The sequence below is a fragment of the Cetorhinus maximus genome, chromosome 15 (genome assembly GCF_964194155.1).
Source record: "Cetorhinus maximus chromosome 15, sCetMax3.hap1.1, whole genome shotgun sequence".
Lineage (NCBI taxonomy): Eukaryota > Metazoa > Chordata > Chondrichthyes > Lamniformes > Cetorhinidae > Cetorhinus > Cetorhinus maximus.
In genome coordinates, this window is record NC_135893.1 from 24,038,863 (window position 1) to 24,047,248 (window position 8,386).

An 8,386-nucleotide genomic window follows, 5' to 3' on the forward strand; every position below is an offset into this window, starting at 1 on the left:
GCAATGATGGTTAACTGCAAAAATGAAAAGCCTTGATGTGTACATACAGACTGAACAAGGTGACAAAACAGTTTAGCAAAGTTTTGTGCATCTTTCCAAGTCATTTTATATTTTAGCTGAATGGGGGAGAATTTTTATACTGCGTTAAGTGAAACCTTTCTTCATAATTCTTGAATTGGTTCTGGTGAAGGGTCCCCATTTAGAGCATTTACATGTTCATCCTCTTCCCATTCCTGACCAGAATGCCGTGTTTCTATTATTGTATCACTTTACCTGTCTTTTTTATACTTCTCAAATATCCTTCATACACATCAAATATGCCAGCTCAGCTGAGTAAGTCAGGCTGGTTGTATTTCCCATTTCAAAACCACTTAACTGTTTGGGCATCATGCAATTTCAGCACCAAACTATTGGCACTTTCTACCCGTGCAACATAATTTAAATCTTCTGTTCCATTTGTCAGTGAGTTGTCGTATTTGACCAGATACTGGCTTTCAGTTTTCATGTAAAACGGGTAGAATTCATGGATCTCAATTCTCTATTAATTAGTGAAAATTCCCTGTGATAAAAATGAAAAACTTGACATCAGTCACTAAGGCAGTGCCTGGGACATGTATGGCACCAGCTTCCCTGCTGAACTGTCAAACATCCAATGTGGGTGTAGTTAGGAGCTCTGGCTCCTGAGTTTGAGATTATATCTTCATGGATGACTATCATATTTAAAAGTAAAACTAATAAGTGAATCAAAAGAGTGGAAGAGAATGGGTTAATACCACATTAGGTTAGTTTGAAGCATACTTTAGAATAAGGACATTACCTCTTGTCAAATCCAAGTGGTCAGGATGCTAGAATGGGATGGGATGGCTGGAATGCTGGTGTTTGCTAATGATCAGAGTTCACTGAAAACCTTGATAGCCAACATCTCTATATTGTGTGATACAAAAGTATGTGAAAAATAATTGACTACTATTTTTTAAAAATCAGACTGTTGAAGTCAGCCAAACATTTTTCAAAACCTATAAATCACCTACTCAAACTGGTCATTTGCCAATCATAGTTTAGATGAAACTAAAGTGACAGGTTGCCACATTTTGAGATTCTACACGCTGTACACTAAAGTACATGATAAATGCCACTCAGGGTAGAGGATTGAAAAGTACACAGCTACAAGATTACAATATACAACCAAAAACACAATAAATAGTTAATAACATCTGTGGACCATTTAATGAACATCTCAATCCGCTTACCATAAGATAGACAATACTGTTTTTAAAATAACAGAGTGATTATTTTATTCCGTACACCATTATATTTTTACCCATGATCTTCTTCCCAGAATAAAGGACTTGAGGAATTATCCAGTGGATTAAGAGGGATCAGCTTGGAGCACAAACCACAGAGCCAACTGGGTGAGAGGGGTGGGTTGGAAAATCCAGAAAGCAGTAGGCACAGATTTATTTCTTTTTGGAATTACAGTTTCTTATGAAAATATCTTTATATTCCGTCTCAAATACAGAATGGCTGTGTGGGCCTTTTCATGCTTACATACAAATAGGTAGTGTGATAGTGATGCTGCTAATTGGAACTATTTAATTTTAAATAATTTCCTGCATTCTCTTCCGTTCCTGAATCTATATCTACTAGCAGCAAGAAGAAGCAAACCTTGCAGCAAAGGTTTTGAGCTTTATTTTCACATTCTGATTTTCTCTTGGTTACTTTTCATCACCGATTGAAGCTACACTCATAGTTATCCAGCAAAGTGAGCTGTGGGGTGACACTTTCCTCAGCCCTGCAGCCATCCAGGCCTTTATAGACTCAGCAGTTTAAATTTTTATACAGTCTAAAATGAGATTACTGTGAAAGTATCCAATGTCTTTTTTGTTATTAAAATTATCTTATTCCATGTGCGGTCTCAAGTCACTGTGGGCTGTGCAGCTGCTTCCAGCTTTTCCCTAGGCCACCACCTGGTCCACTGTTCTCAGCTGCAAGGCCTTAACATTCATCTGGGATACCTCACTCTCCAATTCCCTAAAAGTGACTGGCATGTGCTGACAAGTGCCTGTTCCAACAGCTTAGTTTGGACAGAAACTGCAGGCATCCAGCTTTAGTGTTTTTTTGATTATGTTACATTAGTACCCCATAATTCACTGGGGCAGCATGAGTTAAAAGGGTTTACACACAAAGGACTCTCACCAACATTCTGTATTCAGAAAATTCTGATCTCCTACAGACTAGTACAGACTGTGCACTCTTACATTTAATATAGTGTATATGGGTGTGAGGGAAAGCACTAACCTCCCTTTTATAAACTAACCTTATTGGGTAATATTCAGGTGTTTGATATCATTACAATTGCTAGTAATGCTGTTCCTCTACTGCAGTGAATTATGCCCTGTTTATAGAACTATAGAACTTAAGGAAGGGGCAAGCCTTATAATGCAGGGCACCATTAAGGTTAAAAGTGAGTAGGAAATGATAGATTGTGAAGAGCTAGTGTGCGACTCAACATGTAACATCACAAAAACATTCCATAGGAAAAAGGGAGAGTCCACTATTTGGCAACTAATCTGAAGGTATAAAGCATGGCTTTCTTAGTGTTCGCAGTACAGTGTAGTCCTGCCAGTTACAGTCACCTAGTATATCCTGTGTTGGGGTCGAATGCCAGAGCATAGCTTACAACTGGTGCAGACTACAGATCACCCGAAGGTTTTCAACATTAAAGAGAACTCCACCTAACACTCTGAAGGATAAGTACTTCAGAGCTAGGATCTTTTGAGAACGGATCAGGATTCCAACACCACTGGCATGTAATGGAGAACAACTCCCAAATAAACCTGAGCATCTCTTTTTAACTTAAGATGTTGAGTTGCAAAGTAACTTGTTTCACTTAGCTGCCTCTTTCTGAATAATTTACAATTGCAGATTGTGTAACAAGCTCTATCACTTCACCAGGTGTAATATTAACTACATCATAAATCGTCATAATTTCATTGTGTTCTCGGAAAGAAGGATAAACTCATAAAAACTTGACAATGTCACATAGATTGATAAAACGTACAACCACCACGTCCTGCTTATGGGGTTACATGAGGTATGAATGATAATGAAGTTATATAATTATATTTATAGTAACACATGAAACATGCACAGTAACATAATCAAACAGTGACATCAAGGCCAGTCCCAAGTCTGAGGGCTCAGATTTGATAACTGGTGAATTAGTGTAATCAAAGTGATGCTTACTAAGCATCAACAACAACCTGTTCTATATATGTAGAAACATGCTCTGCATTTAATATAGCCTCACATCTGCAGTCCTAGAGGCGATATTTGGCACTGGTGGCTTCAAACAGTAACAACAGGAAATAAACTTGTTCCATGTCCTAAGTTTAACTCAAGAAGCAGTGAAAGCACAGAGCAGCAGAAACTGCTTTACTCTCACAGTACTCATTTCACTAAACTTAGCATTTAGAATAATTATCTCTCCAGTATCTGTTACAAGCACACATACTTATGTTTTTTATATGCTGTGTTTCTTTCTTCGCCAATAGATCTGTATTTTCAATGAGTTTAATAGCATATTTTATAGTACAGGTAAAAATAATCATACCTCAGTAATTATGCTCTTTTGTTATTCAATGCACTCGGGATGCAATATTCAAAATTCAATTACTTAATTTCAAATGACTCTTAATGCTACAGACCTGTACCCAATTAATCTATTGGCAAATACTGATCTGAGTTTATTTATCTTATTTGGAAAGACCAGTTTGGTTCATTTGGTAGCATTCACACCTTTCAGTCAGAAGGTGAACCATGTTGTGTGCAAAATGGCTGCCACTTCCTGCCACATAACAACAGCAAATGCACATTAAAAATTGATGGGAAGTGTGCTAGGACCTTCCAAGAGATCTGCTAACGTGCTATATAGATGAAACTCCTTTCTTTTCTAATTGTTTGCTTAGTTGTGGTAGAATCAATGGCAACATTAGAAAGCAAATAGCAGCTACTAACATGTGAGTTAACCATGTCAATTCAGAACAAACAATGACACATTTACAAAGAATTCAGCTTAATTATCAACCTATCAAATTGAAAGACAAGGACATCAGTCAATGATCTCAGTTGCATCGTACAAAGACTAGTGTTCCCAAAGTCACACAGCAGAGGCTTTTGACTCTCCCTGCCCAGTTCCTGTATCACGTTTCACTGTTCACCCGTATCACATTTCCAAGCAAACTAGTTGGAAATCTACACTTAATACAAAGCTTTCATGATTACTCAATCTATGAACTCACTTTGGATGCTGGTTAATGTTAAATTCTGGAAAGTTGCTGCCTGTTGATCCTAGTCAGAGTGTTTTGCTGAGTAAAGTTTCAACAGCTTAGAATAGTTCCTAGCTATGTAGCACCCTTCAGTTTTTCATCCAGACCATTTAACTGACCATTGACAGTGCTGCAGTGACTCTCCTATTTCTCAAACACAAAATTGCCAGTCAGCAACTTCATCCACTTCTTTTTAAAGACATAATAGGCCAGCTTGGGTAAATTATACAGCCTGCGTGTGGTCCAGATTCAAAGAGGTCACAGTTTTTTTTAATCCATGTCACTGACCTGAGGTTCCCACAGAACTGAGCACATCAAGAGATCAAAGAACCTTGGGCTGTGAAATTAGCTCTAACTAAAACTGCACTGTATTAAATGTAGTATGTTTGTGTGTTGTATTCTGCAGCATCATTTAAAGACCATAATTTTAAATGTCCTTTCAAAGTTAAGTTCTAAACAGCTTAATTCCTCCTAAAATAGATTCATAAGCTAAATGTTTACACATTAAAATCTTATAATCTAAATTCCAAGACCCTGGGCTGAAAAGAACTGCTTTCTACTACTTGGAGTACCTGAATCTAGATGGAAAATCAGCACAGAAATCTAATCTCAACCACATATAAAAAGGCTCCCATATAAAAATGACACAAGAACACATGGCAAAAATAGCTACATAAATTCTGAGAAACTTCAGCATAGAAAACCATTTAGCATTTGTCACTGAATATACTCTAACACAAACTCCCTTCTCCTTTTCATCCCCTTTAATGTCTATCTTCCTGTGTTTAACTCGTTCTTAAAATCTTGACTGATTTGATTTCAATAACCACTTTAAATATCTTGTGAAAATATTATGTCTAACTTCCCCATTTTTGTTTAGACAATTGTTCCTGAGTTGGTGTTCCCTTGTTACCTTCTCTGTGATCAGTGGAAATAGTCTTTCATTATTTACTCTTTCAAACTTTTGAACACTCTCCCCTCACTGATTCTTAACTATGCACGAAAACCCAGAATTTAATGACATCAGAGCAGTGAAATCGTGTGTCTGTGTTTGTCACAGTTCATTTTTGGGTGAAGTAGCTGCCCAAATCCATAACAAATTCCCTAACAAAGCTTCACAAACACATAAATGACAAATTTGCGGAGAGAGGAGGATGGATAGTCGTCTGATGCAATGGAATAGCAGAGATCCATACCGTGGGGTGGTGGGTCAAAAGTTTGGTAACAATCTGAGTCCTAATCTCATTCTGGCCACCATGTGCAGTCCCTTATAATGGAAAAGGGGCTGCAATGTGTCCCTTACTGGGAGCTCACCATCAGTTTGGCAGAACTTTGGAGGAAAGAGATCGCTCTTTACCTTGGCTGCAAGCAGCACTTCACTCAGGGGCATCAAGGAATGGAGGGAAATACTGGGGGAAAGTGAAAACTAATTAGAGGATCCTACCAAAATTAGAATTAATTTGATTCTTGCATAAGTATCAATTGTTTAGTAACATTTTTTAGCACTGAGAGTACTCTCCAGTCTAGATTCCTTCTAGCCCTTCACTGCAATTTAAAGCCTGAGGAGGAATACTGGTACCTAGCTTAAAGATCCCCAGTTGTCAGTTGCCTTACGAAGCAGGGCCTTTTGCTCTAGAAATGTGTAGACTTCACAGAGATTTGATTGAGATCTGTTGTATAATGAAAAGATTTGGTTTAGCCCATGTGCACGTTTTTTTGAGTTACATATGTTAGGAAGAACCAGAGGCACAAGTACACACATGTCGCCACAGAACTGGGTTAGATAGCGGGAAGCATTTCTTTTCATTGACCTACAGAATAAGTTACTGGCTCATGCAGAAGGTGGACTTACAGCAAATGTTAAGCGTGGAGATGGACAAATTCCTGCTTGTGGCTTACATCAGTGTCAATACAAGGTAGATGGGGGTCATGGCGGTCTCATGGTTCAATTGCCTTTGAGAATCAGAAAGGGATTTCCCAGGGCTTTCATCCACCCCCCCCTAAACTGGCTGGGTACTTTTGCTTCTTTATGAAAATTGCATGGCTGGTGGGCAGCTAGGTGGGGGGGAGGGACATGCATATGAGGATCATGGTGTGCATAAATTAAACCATGACAGTGTGGATGAGGCAGGCTTGATGGACCAGCTAGTCTGGCAGTCTTCTGCAGATATTGTTTATACTGGCATCATATACCAAACAATAGTAGTCTGAGTCACTTTCAACAATTCAGAATATTGTTTGGAAGCAACTGCAGTATTTTACAGTAATGCTTTAGGAATCAAGTCATTTAAAGGGTAAACTAAACCATTTGTCTAACCACTGATTTCTTCATTTATATAACCTGTACACAGACAATGATGCATACTAATTAGTTAATAACTAGTCTGTCCATGTCCTTCCGTGTAAAAATTGCTTTTAAGAACTATGCAAACTTCAATCTTGAATATACTTTGGGTACGGAATTATGTTTCAGCATTGCTTTAGTAAGAGGTGAATCGGGTTAATTATGTACGGTCTTGTCCTAGTAATCCCAGGCCTTCAATTAGTTTAAGCCTTGATACTGCATCTCTACCTTTATTTGGAGCTTCTCGTAGCAATAGATAATCCTGTCTTTTCATGAGAAAACCAAACCAGGACCCCCACAACATTTATCCAGCCAAGTTTAACTATGCTTGGAATGGATAGGGGGTTGGAAAGAGTACGACTCCTATTCACCCCCTACTTTGTTCAATTCGTCGGCCTTTAAACTAGGAGCACAAAGGATTCAAGAGTCCACTGCACTCCACTTTGCCAATCCAAATGTTTGAAAAAAGGCACCATTTTGTCACTTGTTCCTCTTAATCTACTTTTCTGTTAAATATTTATTCAATTAGCTCTTGAATCTCCCATTACCTCTCTGTTCCATATATCCACCTCTCTGTACAAAGGAGTTAAATCTGTTCACCTTCCTTCTTCTGAACTCAAGTCTGTGCCCCCTTGTAGAATTTGTGATTATATGTTATTTGGGGGCAGATGGTGGAATTTGAATCCAATAAAAATCTGGAATTAAAAAGTCTAATGATGACCATGAAACAATTGCTGATTGTCATAAAAACCCATCTGGTTCACTAAGGCCAATTAGGGAAGGAAATGGTCTGGTCTGGCCTACATGTGACTCCAAACCACAGCAATGTGGTTGACTCTTAAATGCCATCTGAACAGGGGTAATTGGGGATGAACAATAAATGCTGGCTGAGCCATGAACAAATAAAAAAATTAGAGTTTAGTATATCAATGCCCCTTGACCACCCCCCCCCACCCCCCCCCCCCCCCCACCTCAGCTATATAGCTTATTCATAGAAACCTATCTCCTGCTTATAGAAGACAAAAATGTGAATCACATAGGTTGATCTTGTCATACCTGGATTCTTAGCTGTATTAAAACCTAGATTATTTTCCAATCTACTAGATCTACAGAGTTCACCATTTATTTTAATGGTGTATTTCTCCCTCTCTTTTAGGGTTCCCCTGGCACCAATCCCTCTTAGGTGACCTGTATCTGGGCCTCTGTCAATGTTACTCTTCTCTCTACCTGGCAGTTAGGAGACATATGATAGCTGTCTGTGGTGTGACTCTGCTCAGACATTCCCTTGTTACTTTTCCGGGGAGTGTTAAATCTCTATTCCCACTGCTTTTCTCCACTCACCCTGTGGCAAAGACTAAATTGGGAACTCACTCTGAGGGGGGAGCTGCAAACTCATGGTGCACTACCCTACTACACTGATGCATCAGCTACCTATGTAACCTCAGCAGTAGTGATTGCACTTTAACTGCTACTGCAGCAAAAGCAGAGTGAATGTGGAGGAAAACACAAGTGTGTAATCAGACTGTTTGCTGCCTGAATTTCTGAATGCCTACTTTTCCATTTTTACAATTTCCAGTGTTCACAGTTGGGAGTTGGGTTAAAAATGACCTGACAAGTTTTAAGAGGTCGGCAAGAAGAATGCTTCTGGTGGAGCAATTTGCTTTCCTCTATTCTCTCCCTCCCACCTGCTCCTCCCATCTCTTTTGAAGGTACA